The sequence below is a fragment of the Pan troglodytes genome, chromosome 12 (genome assembly GCF_028858775.2).
Source record: "Pan troglodytes isolate AG18354 chromosome 12, NHGRI_mPanTro3-v2.0_pri, whole genome shotgun sequence".
In the NCBI taxonomy this organism is placed as follows: domain Eukaryota; kingdom Metazoa; phylum Chordata; class Mammalia; order Primates; family Hominidae; genus Pan; species Pan troglodytes.
In genome coordinates this window covers 80,232,689-80,250,856 of record NC_072410.2, presented here as the reverse complement: position 1 = coordinate 80,250,856, position 18,168 = coordinate 80,232,689, and the positions used below count along the sequence as shown (strand labels likewise).

Genomic DNA, 18,168 nt, shown 5'->3' with positions numbered 1-18,168 from the left:
GTTGGTGGGAGTACAGAATGGTAGACTGGTACAAAAGTTAATTGTGGTTTTTGCCATAGGAATTAGTGGCAAAAACTGCAAATACTCTTCCTTTTTTTTTTTTTTTTTTTTTTGAGATGGAGTCTCGCTCTGTCATCCAGGCTGGAGTGCAGTGGTGCGATCTCGGCTCACTGCAACCTCTGCCACCCGGGTTCAAGCGATTCTCCTGCCTCAGCCTCCCTAGTAGCTGGGATTACAGGCACTTGCCACCACGTCTGGCTAATTTTTGTATTTTAAGTAAAGATGGGGTTTCACCATGTTGGCCGGGCTGGGCTCCAACTCTTGACCTCAGGTGATCCGCCCGCCTCGGCCTCCCAAAGTGCTGGGATTATAGGCAGGAGCCACTGCGCCCGGCCAAAAACAGATCTTTTATAAAAACATAAAAATATATTAAACCACTCCATGAAGATAAATGTGAAAATTTAGGTGAAATGGACAATTTCCCAGAAAAATGAATCAGACCAAAATTTTCAGTTTTAGAATAACTGGAAAAACTGAACGGTCCTACAATCATGAAAAAAATTGAATCTACACTTTGACATCTATTCACCAAAAGATGCATACCGGGTCCAGATGATTTTACAGGCAAGTTCTATCATATACCAAGCATGAATAATCCCTATTTTATATAACACTATCCCAAATAATTAAAAAAGCAGTCACCAACTCATTTTAAAAAGTCAGTGAAAGGCCAGTCGCAGCAACTCACGCCTGTAATCCCAGCACTTTGGGAGGCCAAGGCGGGTGGATCATCTGAGGCCAGGAGTGCAAGACCAGCCTGGCCAACATGGTGAAAACTCATCTCTACTAAAAATACAAAAATGAGCCAGGCATGGTGGCACATGCCTGTAATCCCAGCTACTCAGGAGGCTGAGGCAGGAGAATCACTTGAACCCAGGAGGTGGAGGTTGCAGTGAACTGAGATCATGCCACTGCACTCCAGCCTGGGTGACAGAGTGAGACTCTGTTTCAAAAAAAAAAAAATTAGAACCAGGTGTGATGGCACACAACAGTAATCCTAGCGCTTTGGGAGGCCAAGGCAGGCAGACTGCTTGAGCCCAGGAGTTCAAGACCAGCCTGGACAACATGGCGAAACTCTTGTCTCTACAAAAAATACAAAAATTAGCCAGGCATGGTAGCATGCCCCTATAGTCCTAGCTACTGGGGAGCTGAGGTGGGAGGATCACCCAAGCCTGGAGAGATTGAGGCTGCAGTGAGCCATTATCATGCCACTGCACATCAGCCTGGGTGACAGAATGAGACCCTGTCTCAAAAAAAAAAAAAAAAAGTTACTGAAATGTTGATACCAAACCCAGACAGACAGTACAAGAGAGAAAAACTGTAGGCCAATCTTACTTAGAAACACAGATGCAAAAATTCTACATAAATTAGCAAATGTGATCCAAAAATGCATTTAAAAATAAAAATAAAAAGACAAGAATGCCGGCTGTCACCATTTCTCATCAGTACAACTCTAGAGGGTTTAGTCACTGCAGCAAGACAAAGGTATTATAAAGGTTGCAAAGACTGTCTTTATTTCCAGACAGTATCACTGTCTACATTACAACAAAAATAGACCCTTGGAATTATTAGAATAAATGAAAAGTACAGGTGCTCTTTGACATACAATGAAGTTAAATTCCAATAAACTCATCATAAAATCAAAAAATCTTAAATTGAACCATCATAAATTAGGGACAGTCTATACTGCTACAAGTAAGATGAAGGTACAAAATCAACTGTACAGCTATATCAGCAAAAGGCAGAAATTATAATTTTTAAAAAGGATATAATCAGCAATAGCAACACAAGTTATAAGGTACCTAGATATAAATCTAACAAAAGATATAAAATAATTTTTAGATGAAAATCATAAAACTTTATTGAAAGACATTAAAGAATAGTGGAGTAAGTGGAATTATATACTATGTTCATGGATAATAAAACTAAATAATGTAAAAATGCCCACTCTCAGGCTGGGCGCAGTGTCTCACGCCTGTAATCTCAGCACTTTGGGAGGCTGAGGCAAGTGGATCACAAGGTTAGGAGTTCAAGACCAACCTGGCCAAGATGGTGAAACCCCATCTCTACTAAAAATACAAAAAAAGTAGCTGGGCGTGGTGGCAGGCACCTGTAATCTCAACTACTCCAGAGGCTGAGGCAGAGAATTGCTTGAACCTGGGAGGCGGAGGTTTCAGTGAGCTGAGATCATGCCACTGCACTACAGCCTGGGCGACACAGCAAGACTCCGTCTCCAAAAAAAAAAAAAAAAAGGCCAACTCTCTAAATCCATAAATTTAATGCAAAAAATTTTAGTGTAATGTGATCAAAATTCCCAAGAAGGGTTTTCATGGTAATTAATAAGCTGATTATATTATTTCAGTAATTAAGACAGTATAGTGTGAATGCTGGAATTAATAGGATGGCAGGCCGGGCGCAGTGGCTCACACTTGTAATTCCAGCACTTTGGGAGGCCGAGGCAGCTGGATCACGAGGTCAGGAGGTGGAGACCAGCCTGGCCAACATGGGGAAACCCCATCTCTACTAAAAATAACAAAAATTAGCCAGGTGTGGTGGTGCATGCCTGTAATCCCAGCTAGTCAGGAGGCCGAGGCAGAAGGATCGCTTGAACCCAAGAGGCGGAGGTTGCAGAGAGCCAAGATCAGGCCATTGCACACCAGCCTGGGTGACAGAGCAAGACTCTGTCTCAAAAAAAAAAAAAAATAGGATAGTGAACCTAGAAGTAGATCCACATACCCACAGAAACAAGATAAATGGCAAATGAGGCTCTTCAGATTAGTGAAGTACATACTGGACTATTCTGTAGTGCTAAGGAAAGTGTTATCCACGTGAATAAAATTAAATTCCTCACATAAATAATAATAGGTGGACTAAAGACTCAATTTGAAATGTAAAAGTTAAGTAAATTATTTATAAATATATTTAAAACTTTAAAGAAAATATAAAAGAATCTTTATGATCTTGGAGACGATATTGGATATTTTCTCAGACAAGTTAAAAATCACACTAATCATAAAGAAAAATTTGATAAATTTGTCTGTTAAAATGTACAGCTTCTTCCTTTCGCTGCCTGACTGCTGCCATCATGGGTTGCATGCATGCTCCCAGGAAGGGCCTGTCCTGGTTGGCTCTGCCCTAACACTGCAGCATCACCACTTGGCTAAAGTTGACATCTGATGAAATGAAGGAGATTTACAAACTGGCCAACAAGGCCTGACTCCTTCACAAACCGGTGTGATACGGAGAGACACATGGTGTTGCACAAGTACGTTTTGTGACAGGCAATAAAATCTTAAGAATTCTTAAGTCCAAAGGACTTGCTCCTGATCTCCCTGAAGATCTCTACCATTTAATTAAGAAAGCAGTTGCTGTTCAAAAGCATCTTGAGAGGAATAGAAAGGATAAGGATGCTAAATTCTGTCTGATTCTGATAGAGCGTCAGATTCACCATTTGGCTTGATATTATAAGACAAAGCGAGTCCTCCCTCCCAATTGGAAATATGAGTCATCTACAGCCTCTGTCCTGGTCGCATAAATTTGTCTATGTACTCACGCAATAAAATAATTGTTTAAATTTTTAAAAAATGTACAGATTCTATAAGCCCCAAAACACCATAAACAAAGTAAAAATACCAGCCACAGTCAGAAAGATATTTGCAGTCAGGCATTGTAGCTCACGCCTGTACTCCAGACACTTCGAGGTCAGTACAGGAGGACTGCAGGAGTTCAAGACCAGCCTGTGCAACATAGTAAGACCCTGTTTCTACAAATATTTTAAAATAAATAAATAAGACAAGATATTTGCAATACACAATCAGTACCTAGGATGTATAATCAACCATTTAGAAAAAGAAAAGTCAGGATCAAGCATGGTGGCTCACAACTGTAATCCCAGCACTTTGGGAGGCTGAGGCAGGCAGATGGCTTGAGCCCAGGAGTTTGAAACCGGCCTGGGCAACACAGTGGGACCCTGTCTCTACAAAAAAGTACAAAAATTAGCCAGACGTGGTGGCATATGTCTGTAGTCCCAGGTACTCAGGAGGCTGACATGGGAGGCTGAGGCTGCAGTGAGCCATGGTCACATCACTGCACTCCAGCCTGGGCAACAGAGCAAGACCTTGTCTCAAAAAAAAAGAAGTGGGGGGCCAGGTGGCGTGGCTCTCACATCTGTAATCCCAGCACTTTGGGAGGCAAAAGTGGAAGGATCACTTGAGGATCGAGACCAGCCTGGGCAACACAGTGAGATCCTAACTCTACAAAAAATGTTTAAATTAGCCAGGCGTGGTGGTAAATGCCTGTAGCACCAGCTACTTGGAAAGCTGAGGCTAGAGGATCACTTGAGCCTAGGGCTTCAAGGCTGCAGTGAGCTATGATCGTGCCACTGAACTCCAGCCTCGGCAACAGACTGAGACTGTCTCAAAAAAGTGTGTGTGTGTGTGTGTGTGTGTGTGTGTGTGTGTATATTCACACAAAAATTTGGACACAAATGTTTATAGCAGTCATAATAATCAAAAAGTAAAAACAATACAAATGTTCAACCGATGAATGGGTAAACAACATGTTGCATAACCATACAATAGATTATTATCCAATCATAAAAGGAATAAAATACCACATGGATGAATCTTGATAATAAACTAAGTGAAAGCAGCCAGACACAAAAGGCTCCATGTTGTATAACTGTATTCATATGAAATGTCCAGAATAGGCAAATCCATGGAGATAGATAGCAGATGGTTGTCAGGGTATGCGAGGAGGGGGAACAGGGTGTGACTACTAACAAGTAGGTTTCTTTTTGGGGTGATGAAAATGTTCTGGAATAGTGATGATAGTTGTACAATGTAGTGCATATCATAAAAACCACCAAATTGTATACTTGAAATGGTAAATTTTGTTACATGGATTATATCTCAATTTTTAAAAAAGGAATGAGCAATACAAACAACATGCAGATAAATGTTTTTAAACATTATGCTCATCAAAAGAAGCCAGCCATGAGGCTGGGTACAGTGGCTCATGCCTGTAATCCCAGCACTTTGGGAGGCAGAGGCAGGAGAATTGCTCTAGCCCAGGAGGTTGAGGCTGTAGTGAGCCATGACTGCACCACTGCACTCCAGCCTAAGTGACACAGCGAGACCCTGTATCTCAAAAAAAAAAAAGAAAGAAAGAAAAAAGAAAAAAAGCAAAATATATTTCATACCTACCAGATTAGCAAAGTGTTAAAGTCTGACAACATGTAGAAATGGCAAGGATATTGAAGAACAGGACTTCTATTCACTACTGTTAAGAATATAAATCAGTAGAACTACTCTGGAGAGCTATTTAGCAACATCGAGGAGAGATGTGCATACTTTTCAATACAGCAACTCCAATCCTAGGTAGATGCATTAAAGAAGGTCTCCTACATGTGCACTGAGACATGAACAAAACTATTCATTGCAGCACTACATTAATAGCAAAATTTCTGTGAACAAAAGAACAAATAAATCAATTCCTACTACATTACAGTTAAAATGCAAGGGCTACAGCCATAGAAATCAAACGTGAACATGAAGTTGAACTAAAAAGGCAAGCTCTGGACTCCATTGATTATACCATTATAAAAACAGTGTATGCAAAACAATGCTATATTTCGTGTACATAATCATATATTAAATGTATTTTTAAGTACATGGGAATAACATCAAAGTCAGGAGAGTGCCACTTTCTGTGGAAAATGAAGGGATTTCAATGGGAAAGAGGCACTCAGTAAACTTCGACTGCATTTTTTTTTTTTTTGAGACAAGGACTCACGCTGTTACCCAGGCTGGAGTCCACTGGCACGATCTCGGCTCACTGCAACCTCTCTCTCCTGGGTTCCAGCGATTCTCCACCTCAGCCTCCCCAGTAGCTGGGACTACAGGCATATGCCAACATACCCGGCTAATTTTTGTATTTTTTGGTAAAGACAGGGTTTCACCAAGTTGCACAGGCTGGTCTCAAACTATTGGCCTCAGGTGATATACCCGCCTCGGCCTCCCAAAGTGCTGGGATTACAGGCTCAACGATATATCTATAGATCTATACATATATTGATATATCTAGATATCTATATACAGATATCTATGTAAATATATAATCTATAAATATATATATATATAGATCTATCGATATATATATATATTATTTTTTTTTTTTGAAACAGAGTCTCGCTCTGTTGCCCAGGCTGGAGTGCAGTGGCGCAATCTCGGCTCACTGCAAGCTCCGCCTCCTGGGTTCACGCCATTCTCCTGCCTCAGCCTCCCAAGTAGCTGGGACTATAGGCACCCGCCACCACGCCTGGCTAATCTATTTTTAGTAGAGACGGGGTTTCACCGTGTTAGCCTAGATGGTCTCCATCTCCTGACCTCATGATCCACCTGCCTCGGCCTCCCAAAGTGCTGAGATTACAGGTGTGAGCCACCGCATCCGGCCCTCAACAATATTTTTAATGTTTTATTTCTTTAATTGGGTAGTGGGTAAACAGGTGTTAATTGTGTTATCATCTATTGTTTTTTATATGCCTGAAAGACTTTATAATGACTTTTATGCATAATTTCCTCTTCTACCATTGTAAAGCATGTGTTTCTTTTTGTTTGTTTGTTTTTTTGAGACAGTCTCACTCTGTCTCCCATGGTGGAGTTCAGTGGCCCGATCTCAGCTCACTGCAACCTCCGCCTCCCAGGTTCAAGGGATTCTCCTGCCTCAGCCTCCTGAGTAGCTGGGACTACAGGCACACACCACCATGCCTGACTAATTTTTGTATTTTTAGTAGAGATAGGTTTTCACCATGTTGGCCAGGCTGGTCTCGAACTCCTGACCTCAAGTGATCCGCCTGCCTCAGCCTCCCAAAGTGCTGGGATTACAGGAGTAAGTCACCATGGCTGGCTGTAAAGCATGTGTTTCTTTTATTTCACAGATTGATTTGTTCTGCTTCTTAGGTTTTTGATAGATGTAGTCAAGAAAAACACATTTTGATTGGCATAAGGAATTCGGTTTTTAAATGCTTAAATTTTGCTTTATTTTCAACACTTATATTAGAAAAAAAAATCTTCAGAGCATTTGCTGTAATGACTTAGCACCAACATTTAAATAAATTATTCGGGTTAGGCCAGGCGCGGTGGCTCACGCCTGTAATCCCACCACTTTGGGAAGCAGAGGCAGCTGGATCACTTGAGGCCAGGAGTTCGAGACCAGCCTGGCCAACATGGTGAAACCCCGTCTCTACTAAAAATACAAAAATTAGCTGGGTGTGGTGGTACACACCTGCAGTCCCTGCTACTTGGGAGGCTGAGGCAGGAGAATCACTTGAACCCAGGAGGCAGAGGTTGAAGTGAGCCGAGATCACCCCTTGCTGACCATCCTTATCTTCTGACTCTTGGTGATGCTATTTTGACTTAGTGACCTAGAGCAGTGGGATCCCACAACCCTTGCTCTGGGCGACAGAGCAAGAGTTCATCTCAGGGAGAAAAAAAAACACTGTTCGGCCAGGCATGGTGGCTCATACCTGTAATCCCAGCACTTTGGGAGGCCGAGGTGGGCGGATCACCTGAGTTCAGGAGTTCGAGACCAGCCTGGCCAACGTGGTGAAACCCTGTCTCTACTAAAAATACAAAAATTAGCTGGGCATGGTGACGCGTGCCTATAATCCCAGCTACTCGGGAGCCTGAGGCACGAGAATCGCTTGAACCCGGGAGGCGGAGGTTGCAGTGAGCCAAGATGGCACTACTGCACTCTAGCCTGGTGACAGAGCAAGACTCCATCTCAAAAGAAAAAATAAATATATTTTAAAAACGGTTATGAATCCAAATATTATGTTTTGATATACCTACCAACTCTCATTTTAAAAAATATATACTAATCTTTAACAGAAAATTTACGTTGCTACTTCTTCTCATATATTTCTATTCTGCTTCTCCCACTTAATTTTGCCCTGATATATTTTTTAAACATTTGTCAAATTTTATCAAATCTTACACTTAAGTTTTATGCACTACATTGTAATTTTCACTTAAAATTTTTGTTGTAAAACAAACAAAAAGAAAATTACATATGGACAAATTAAAGAGAACACATAAAGGGGAATTCTTTTGTTCTGATGAATCCTTTGAAAGCAATAGGTTTGGGAGGGGCCAGCCTGCCTTACTCCAGTGGCAGCTGACCCAATGTACACGACTTCTGCAAACTAATCATAATTAGACCAGGCTACACAAGGGCAAGGAAGCTACCTTATTTCCTCTCTTCTCATCATTGTGTCCTTAGCACACAGTACACAGGTGTTCAGTATATTTGCTGAACAAACTTCTATAACCAAGGTTTAAAAGGACCAACTGTAATATATTTTGATACTTGAAATTTTGTAAACACCCATTACCTTTCTCTGCAACAACAAAAAATAGGCTTACAATTTAACTGTTTAAAATTTCCTGTGCTACTGGGTGCAGTGTAGTCCCAGCTACTTGAGAGGCTGAGGCAGGAGGATAGCCTGAGCCAGGAATTTGGTGCTTCAGTGAGTTATGATCACACCACTGTACTCCAGCCTGAGTGACAGAACAAGCCTCTGTCTCTCTTTTTTTTTTTTTTTTTGAGATAGAGTCTCGCTCTGTCGCCCAGGCTGGAGGAGTACAGTGGTGCGATCTTGGCTCACTGCAACCTCTTTCTCCCAGGTTCAACTGATTCTCGTGCCTCAGCCTCCCGGGTAGCTGGGATAAGAGGTGCACATCATTACACCTGGCTAATTTTTTTATTTTTTTGTAGACACGGGATTTCGCCATGTTGGCCAAGCTGGTCTCGAACTCCTGGCCTCAAGTGATCTGCCCACCTCAGCTTCCCAAAGTTCTGTGATTACAGGCATGAGCTGCTGCGCCCGGTCTGAGACTCTGTCTCTTTAAAAAAAAAAAAAAAAAAAAAAATTCCTGTGACTGTAAATTGTGTCAAATTTTTTCATCAAGTTACCACTCCAAGTATTAATAGGATGCAATTGATCAAAACATGAATATTACAAAATTCAGTATAAAATTAATAAAATCAGGCCAAGCACAGTGGCTCAGCCTGTAATCCCAGCACTTAAGGAAGCCAAGGTGGGTGGATCACCTGAAGTCAGGAGTGTCTGAGACTAGCCTGACCAACATGGTGAAACCCCGTATCTACTAAAAATACAAAATTAGCCAGGAGTGGTGGCACATGCCTGTAATCCCAGCTACTCGGGAGGCTGAGGCAGGAGAATCACTTGAACCCGGGAGGCAGAGGTTGCAGTGAGCCAAGATCGTGCCATTGCACCCCAGCCTGGGCAACAAGAGTGAAACTCCGTCTCATATAATAATAATAATTAATAAAACATTAAAATTCTATTGAAACTTTTTAAATAAAGTAAGTACAGTTTTTAAAAATTTTTTCAATTATTCATGTCTGTTACAAATTTATCTGTTACAAATTTTACAACCAGGCCGGGCGCAGTGACTCAAACCTGTTATCCCAGCACTTTGGGAAGCCGAGGTGGGAGGATTGCTTGAACTCAGGAGTTCGAGACCAGCCTGGGCAACATAGAGAAACCCAGTCTCTACAAAAAAAAAAAATACAAAAAATTAGCCAGGCACGGTGGCACAGGCCTGGAATCTCAGCTACTTGAGAGGCTGAAGTGGGAGGATTGCCTGAGCCCAGGAGGTTAAGGCTGCAGTGGGCTGAGATCATGCCACTGTAATCCAGCCTGGACAACAGAGTGAGATCCTTCTCAATAAAAATTTTAAAAAACAAAAAATTTTGAGACAGAATCTTGCTCTGTCACCCCAGCTGGAGTGCAGTGGCACGATCTCAGCTCACTGCAACCTCTACCTCCTGGGTTCAAGAGATTCTCATGCCTAAGCCTCCCAAGTAGCTGGGGTTATAGGCGCACACCACCATGCCTGGCTAATGATTTTGAATTTTTAGTAGAGACGGAGTTTCACCATGTTGGCCAGGCTGGTCTCGAACTCCTGGCCTCAAGTGATCTGCCAGCCTCAGCCTCCCAAAGTGCTGGGATTACAGGTGTGAGCCACCATGCCCGGACAAAATAAAACATTTGTAAAAAGCAAAGAACTGATAATCATATAACTTTGCAAAAGAATTTGTTGCCCATCATTAGAGTCATTCACTTTCTCACTTCTTCAAAAGTACTGCTTAAGGCCAGGCGTGGTGGCTCACGCCTGTAATCCCAGCACTTTGGGAGGCTGAGACGGGCGGATCACGAGGTCCGGAGATCGAGACCATCCTGGCTAACACGGTGAAACCCCGTCTCTACTAAAAAATACAAAAAAAAAAATTAGCCGGGCGTGGTGGCAGGCACCTGTAGTCCCAGCTGCTCAGGAGGCTGAGGCAGGAGAATGGTGTGAACCCGGGAGGCGGAGGTTGCAGGGAGCTGAGATTGCGCCACTGCACTCCAGCCTGAGCGACAGAGCAAGACTCTGTTTCAAAAAAAAAAAAAGAAAAAAAAAAAGTACTGATTAAAAAAAAATACTTAGATCAAAAGGTTTCCAGTGACTGCTAAATACACTAGTTACTCTTCTGCTTAAAGGCAGAAAGGGACGATACATTAAAATATTTCAAGACAAATTTTTCAATACTATATATATGTGTGTGTATATACATATATATACACACACATATATACACACACACACACACACACACACACATATATATATATATATTTTTTTTTTTGAGACGGAGTCTTGCTCTGTCACCCAGGCTGGAGTGCAGTGGCGCAATCTCGGCTCACTGCAACCTCCACCTCCCGGGTTCACGCCATTCTCCTGCCCCAGCCTCCCGAGTAGCTGGTCAATACAAAATTTTTATTAGATATTTGTGTCGGGGTCGGACATGGTGGCTCAGGCCTGCAATCCTAGCACTTTGGGAGGCCGAGGTGGGTGGATCACCTGAGGTCAGGAGTTCGAGACTAGCCTGGCCAGCATGGCGAAAATCCGTCTCTATTAAAAATATAAAAATTAGCCAAGCATGGTAGTGCATGTCTGTAATCCCAGCTACTAGGGAGGCTGAGGCCAGAGAATCGTTTGAACCCAGGAGACAGAAGTTGCAGTGAGCCGAGATCGTGCCACTGCACTCCAGCCTGGGTGACAAAGCAAGACCCCGTCTCAAAAAATATATATATATTTTTTGAGTCACCTCTTTCACGGGCATCCCACAGGGTTTTATACCCTGACACAACGCACCTTAGTAAGGTTCTGGATGAGTGAGAGGAGTGTTTTTCATTTGTAAAGTGGGAGTTGGAATTGTGAAAGGAGAGCCTGGAGCCTTTATCACAAGCACGTTCTCAGGCCTACTTGTTATAGGTGTCCACATTGAAGTTGAGGACTTGGAAACTGGTTGCCTTTAAAACCATGGTTCTCAAACTTTTGGGGCTCAGGACCCCTTTACACTCAACTCCTGACGATCTAAAGGAGCTTTTGTTTTATGTAAATTACATCTATCTATATTTATCATATTATATATTAAACTAGAATTTTTTTTGAGATAGGGTCTCACTATGTTGCCCAGGTTGGAGTGCAATGGCACCTTCATGGCTCACTGCAGCCCTGACCTCCTGGGCTCAAGCAATTCTCCCACTTCAGCCTCCTGAGTAGCTGGGAGTAGTGCACGTCACCATGCCTAGCTAATTTTCTTAATTTGTAGAGAAGAGGTCTCATTATATTGCCCAGGCTGGTCTTGAACTCCTGGGCTCAAGTGATCCTCCCACCTAGGCCTCCCAAAGTGCTAGGATTACAGGTCTGAGTCACCACACCTGGCCTGTCAAAGACATTCTTAGGTAAAGCTTAAAAAAAAAAAAAATTGAGTACATGGTAGTGGAGGATATAAAAACTAACACAGTTTGGTGTCACTCAAATGACATAACCTCAGAAGCCCTTCTGGGACACCCCAGGCTGTGTTAGTTCTGTCCCCCACCTGCACTCCCTTCCACAGCGGCACCATCTCACCTTCTCTCATAGATGGCTCTATGGCTACTTGAGGGCAAGGGTCCCGTCTTGGTTATGCCTCAAGAGTTAATGGGTAATATTAACACATAAAACTCACTTCCTTTCTTAAAGTGTGCATCCCAGTTTATTTCATATAAAATCATAAACTTTTAATACATTACTAAAACAGCTGTCCCTGATTTAATACAGGTTGAGTATCTCTTCTAATATGCTTGGGACTAGAAGTATTTCAGAGTTTGAATTTTTTTTTTTTTTTTGGATTTTGGAGTATTTGCATAATACCACTTGAGTATCTCAAATTCGAAATCCAAAATACTCCAATGAGCATTTCCTTTGAGCATCATGTCAGCACTAAGAAAGTTTCAGATTTTGGCACGTTTTGGATTTTCAGATTTGGGATGCTCAATCTGTAGGACCTATCTCCTGAATCCCAGTTTTGATCACCCATTGCCTCCCCAGCCACCAGATTTACTAAGTCAGACTCAAGGATAGCTAAACTTTCTTTCTCTAGGATAGATACAAAGAATAAAGCACTTACTAGAACCCAGAAGTACCTTGCCATCTCACAATCAGCTCCAAGTAGTGAATCCTGGTATTTTCCAAGGTGCAGCTCAAGCATGAATATCGTCATATAAAAGTGGAATAGCCAGGCTTAGTGACTCACACCTGTAATCCCAACACTTTGGGAGGCCAAGGTGGGCAAATCCCTTGAGCTAGGGAGTTTGAGACCAGTTCTGGGCAACTGAGCAAAACCCCATCTCTACAAAAACTCAAAAAAAGTAGCTGGGCATGGTGGTGCATGCTCATAGTCCCAGCCACTTGGGGGGCTGAGGCAGGAGGGTCGCTTGAGCTCAGTAGGTCGAGGCTGCAGTGAGCCAAGATAGCACCACTGCACTTCAGTCTGGGTGACAAAATGAGACCCTGTCTCAAAAAAAAAAAAAAAAAAAGAAAGAAAAATAAAGAAAAAAAGAGTGGCATAAATGAGGCTTAAGCATCTCTGAAATTAACACAAATCAGGCAGGCGGGGTGACTCACACCTGTAATCCCAGCACTTTGGGAGGCCAAGGCGGGCAAATCACTTGAGGCCAGGAGTTCGAGACCTGACTGGGCAACATGGTGAAACCCTGTCTCTACTAAAAATAACAAAAATTAGCCAGGCGTGTTGGTGCATGTCTGTAACCCCACCTACTCAGGAGGCTGAGGCACAAGAATTGCTTGAACCCAGGAGGTGGAGGTTGCAGTGAGCCGAGATTGCATGCACCATTGCACTCCAGCCTGGGTGACAGAGCAAGACTTTGTCTCAAATTAGAAAACAAAAACAAACAAACAAAAACACACACAGTCCTTAACTTCTAAATACTTGATATCCCACACCAACCATAAAAGCCCCTGTTCTACCAGAACTATCATGATTCAATAATAAGTTCTAATTATTGTTTAGTACTTTGGGGAAATAGAACACTCTGTAAGTCAGGGTGGTCCTCAGTTGGATCCAAGGGCGCTTAGCATGGCTGGTTAGAAGACTAGAATCAGGCATCACTTCCTGATCCTGGAAGCCACCAAATATCACAGGTACTCTCGTTATCCCCATCTTACAGACAAGCAAACTCAGCCTTAGGGAAAGAACATGCCTGAGGTCCTGTAGCTAGACAGTGGTAAAGTGTTAAGTCCAGGCCTGGGTGGCACCACCATTCTAAATCAGGGGTTGGCAAATGTTTCCTATAAAGGGCCAGATAGTAAATGTTTTAGGCTTTTCAGGCCATACAGTTTCTATTGCAACTACCCACCTCTGCCAAAGTAGTAGGAAAGCTGCCATAAACAATATGTAAAAGAATGAGTGTGGCTGTGTTCCAATAAAACTTTATTTATGGACACTAAAATGTGAATGTCATGTAGTGTTCACGAGTCATAAAATATTCTTCTTTCAATTTTTTTTCAACATTTACAAAATGTAAAAACCATAACTACTCGTAAGGCTGAGACAGGAAGAGCCTTTAAGCTCGAGTTCAAGACCAGCCTAGGCAGCATATTGAGACCCCATCTTAAAAAAAAAAAAAAAAAGTAAAATCCTTTTTTTTTTCTTTGAGATGGAGTCTTGCTCTGTTGCCCAGGCTAGAGTGCAGTGGCGTGATCTTGGCTCACTGCAACCTCCACCTGGGTTCAAGCAATTTTTGTGCCTCAGTCTCCCTAGTAGCTGGGATTACAGGCATGCACCATCACACCCGGCTAATTTTTCTATTTTCAGTAGAGACAGGGTTTCGCCGTGTTGGTCTCGAACTCCTGACCTCAGGTGATCTGCCCGCCTCACCCTCCCAAAGTGCTGGGATTTCAGGCATGAGCCACCGCGCCTGGCCAAAATCCATTCTTACTTAGTTCAGGGGCTACACAAAAACCAGGCAGTGGGCCTGAGTTCGTCTGCGGGTTATAGTCTGCCCACCCCAGCTCCAGACTCCCACTGGTCCTGCAACAAAGTGTGTGGGGGATGAGTAGAGACCCTTGTCATACCATGAGGCCAGAGGCTCACTTGGCTGATTATAACAATATCTTTACCCAGAAAAAGGGAAACCCTGACACCACAGCCTGGATCAACAGGACCTTTAGCTGTCTGAACCCAGGACTCAAGGAAGTCCTTGACCATCCAGGAGAAACCAAATACCAGTACCAAAGGCTTCTGTGAGCTAGCCAAGAAACCCACCCTGAATCTCTTACTGAGGTTCTAACTGGCTTCACTGGCTCCACCCTTGCAGGACCCTGGAGTCTATACTCCACACGCAGACCAAAGCGATCTTTTAAAATTAAGCCAAATTCTCTATTCTCCTCAAAACCCACATTCAGATATAAATCCAAAATCCTTACCAAATGGTAAAAAGAAAACAATCAAACCTAAATCCTTTTAGTTGGTGCATCTATAAGGCGCTTCCTGGGCTACACGTCCCCTGCCTTCCCCCGCATTCCCCACCACTCTCACCTCTCTTGGTTTCCTTCCTGTTGCTCCAATTGACCAAAGACATATCCGCCTCAGGGATTGGTTTGTGCTTCCTCTTCTCTATGCTTAAAACTCTTTCACCCAGCTATCTTCCCAGGTGCCTCCTGCATCCCTCCAGGACCCTATTCAGGCATCACCTATCACAGAGGCCTGTCCTAATCATGGCGCACACTTACACTCTGCACACCCCTTATTCTGACTTATTACTTCATAACACTTATCGCCCTCTGGGTTTTTCTTGTTGTTGTTTTTCTCTAATCCCATGAAAGATAACTTACATTGTGTTTTTTCTTTTGAGATGGGATCTCACTATGTTGCCCAGGCTGGCTTCAAACTCCTGGGCTCAAACAAACTGCCTGCCTCAGCCTCCCAAACAGCTGGGACTACAGTGTTATGTATTTATTTAATAGAATAGGTGGTCATTGAAAGCAAGGACTTTGTTTTATTCACTGCTATATCCCTAACACCTAAAACAGTCCTAAATACATAGTCGGTGCTCAATAAATGTTTGTTGAATTTAATGAATACATGAATAGGGAGCCATAAAACCAACTTGCAATTGATTTTTAAAAATATAACCTACAGATCGGGCATAGTGGCTCATGCCTATAATCCCAACACTTTGGGAGGCCAAGGCAGGAGAATTGCTTGAGGCCAGAAGTTCAAGACCAGAATGGAAACACAGAGAGACTCTGTCTCTACAAAAAAATTAAAAATTAGCCAGGCAGTAGGCCGGATGCAGTGGCTCACACCTGTAATCCCAGCACTTTGGGAGGCCAAGGTGGGTGGATCACAAGGTCAGGAGTTCAAGACCAGCCTAGCCAACATGGTGAAACTCCGTCTCTACTAAAAATACAAAAATTAGCCGGGCCTGGGCATGGTGGCGCACCCCTGTAATCCCAGCTACTCAGGGGGCTGAGGCACAAGAATCGCTTGAACCCGGGAAGCTGAGGTTGCAGTGAGCTGAGATTGCACCACTGCACTCCAGCCTGGCAAACAGAGCAAGACTCCACCTCAAAACAAAAACAAAAACACTCTAGATGGTGACGGTTGCACAATCTTCGAAATATCCCAAAAACCACTGCATTTTATGGTATGTGAATTATATCTCAATAAAGCTATTCTAGGCCAGGCACAGTGGCTCATGCCTATAATCCCAACACTTTGGGAGACCGAGATACATGGATCACTCAAGTCCAGGAGTTCAAGACCAGCCCGGACAATATAGCAAGATCCCATCTCTACAAAAAATATAAAAATTAGCCAGGCACGGTAGTGTGTCCCTGTAGTCCCAGCTACTTGGGAGGCTACAGTGGGAGGATCGCCAGAGCCAGGGAGGCAGAGGTTGCAGTGAAAGGAGATTGTACCACTGCACTCCAGCCTGGGTGACAGATCAAGACCCTGTCTCAAAAAAATAAAAATAAAAAAACAGCTGTTCTATTTTTTTAATTACGTTGTTTCCAGATGTTTGCTATTAAATGTGCTATTAAATGTGTTATTAATATAGGATCCTATTCATTACTAACTGCATATGATGATGGTTATCATCAATAAAGAATAGTTCTGACTTGCATATTTTAGAGGGAAATTTAGCAGTATCTATCAAAAAATGTTTAAAGCACAATCCTTTTAACTCAGCTATTTTCCACTTTGGAATTTAGCCTAAATATATACTCACACCAATTTGCAAGGATATGTGGAAATGATCGTGCTCTGCGCCACTGTTTGCACTTTTGAAATACTAGTATCAAACTAAGCATTTCTCAGCAGAGTAGAGTGGGAGCATGGGAATCAGAGCCCAGGGCGCCACTGACCCACTGTGTGAGTCTGGACATATTGGATAAAGTACCTAAATCTCAGGCATAAAACTGGGTAACAGCACTACTTCATAGGACTGTAATGAGACTTAGACGACAAAACACATGTCAGTATTCAATAAATATTAACTGTTACAATCATTACTATTATCATCAGATGAGACATTTATTAAATGAATTATGGCACATCCATGCAGTGGAATGCTATACAAATATTTAAAGAATGGGGGAGATTTATGAGAACTAATATGAAAAGAGTTTCTTTTCTTTCTTTCTTTTCGAGACAGGGTCTTGCTCTGTCACCCAAGCTGGAGTGCACTGCCACAATCACGGCTCATTGCAGCCTCTACCTTCTAGGTTCAAGTGATCCTCCTACCTCAGACTCCTGAGTAGCTGGGATTACAGGAGCACGTCACCACACCCGGCTAAATTTTGTAGAGACGGGATTTCGCCATGTTGCCCAGGCTGGTCTCGAACTCCTGAGCTCAAGCGATCCTCTCGCCTCAGGCCTCCTAAAGTGCTAGGACTACAGGCCTAAGCCCCTGCTCCTGGCATGAAAAGAGTTTCAAAATGTATCATTAAGTAAAAAAGGCCAATTGCTGAACAAGATCATAGAACAATCCCAATTATGTATTTAAAAGAGAAAATCTGACCGGGTGCTGTGGCTCACACCTGTAATCCTAGCATTTTGGGAGGCCGAGAAGGGTGGATCACGTGAGGTCAGGAGTTCGAGACCAGCCTGGCCAACATGGTGAAACTCCATCTCTATTAAAAATACAAAAATTAGCTGGACATGGTGGTGCACACCTGTAGTCCCAGCTACTCGGGGGGCTGAGGCAGGAGAATTGCTTGAACCAGGGAGGCGGAGGTTGCAGTGAGCCGAGATCGTGCCACTGCACTCCAGCCTGGCAACAGAGCGAGACTCCGTCTGAAGAAAAAATAAATAAATAATAAAAGAGAAAATCCGTATGTGTGTATATATATGTAATTGTATACACTTGCATGTATGTGTTTGTGTGTGTGTGTACACGCACATGTGTATATATGTTTATATGTGCATGGAAAGTTTCTCGAAGAATACCCAGAAACTGAGTGGTGGGATTGAAGAGATAGGGCAAGTTAACTTTTCACATTTTAACACTTTTTTTCCGATGAAGAAAGTTCTAATTTTACAAATATAAAAAGAATAATGTTGAAAATAACTTGCTTGCCAAAAGGTAGGGAAAAAAGAAGCACTCTGGTTACAGAAAGGGCATTGACAAAAGAAAGTTTCCACTGAATTCTAAAATTGGCAGCAGCCTGTACACATTAAAAGAAACAG

At 42.8% G+C, this 18,168-nt stretch overlaps 1 protein-coding gene and 1 pseudogene across 4 annotated transcripts in view; one reads left to right on the top strand and one right to left on the bottom strand.

Annotated features, from left to right (window-relative positions):
• Positions 1 to 18,168, bottom strand: part of KCNG3 (potassium voltage-gated channel modifier subfamily G member 3) — a 105,807-nt gene that overhangs the window by 78,506 nt on the left and 9,133 nt on the right. The gene's annotated exons all lie outside the window — the stretch shown is intronic.
• LOC107973444 (small ribosomal subunit protein uS15-like) lies at positions 3,146 to 3,613 on the top strand (annotated as a pseudogene).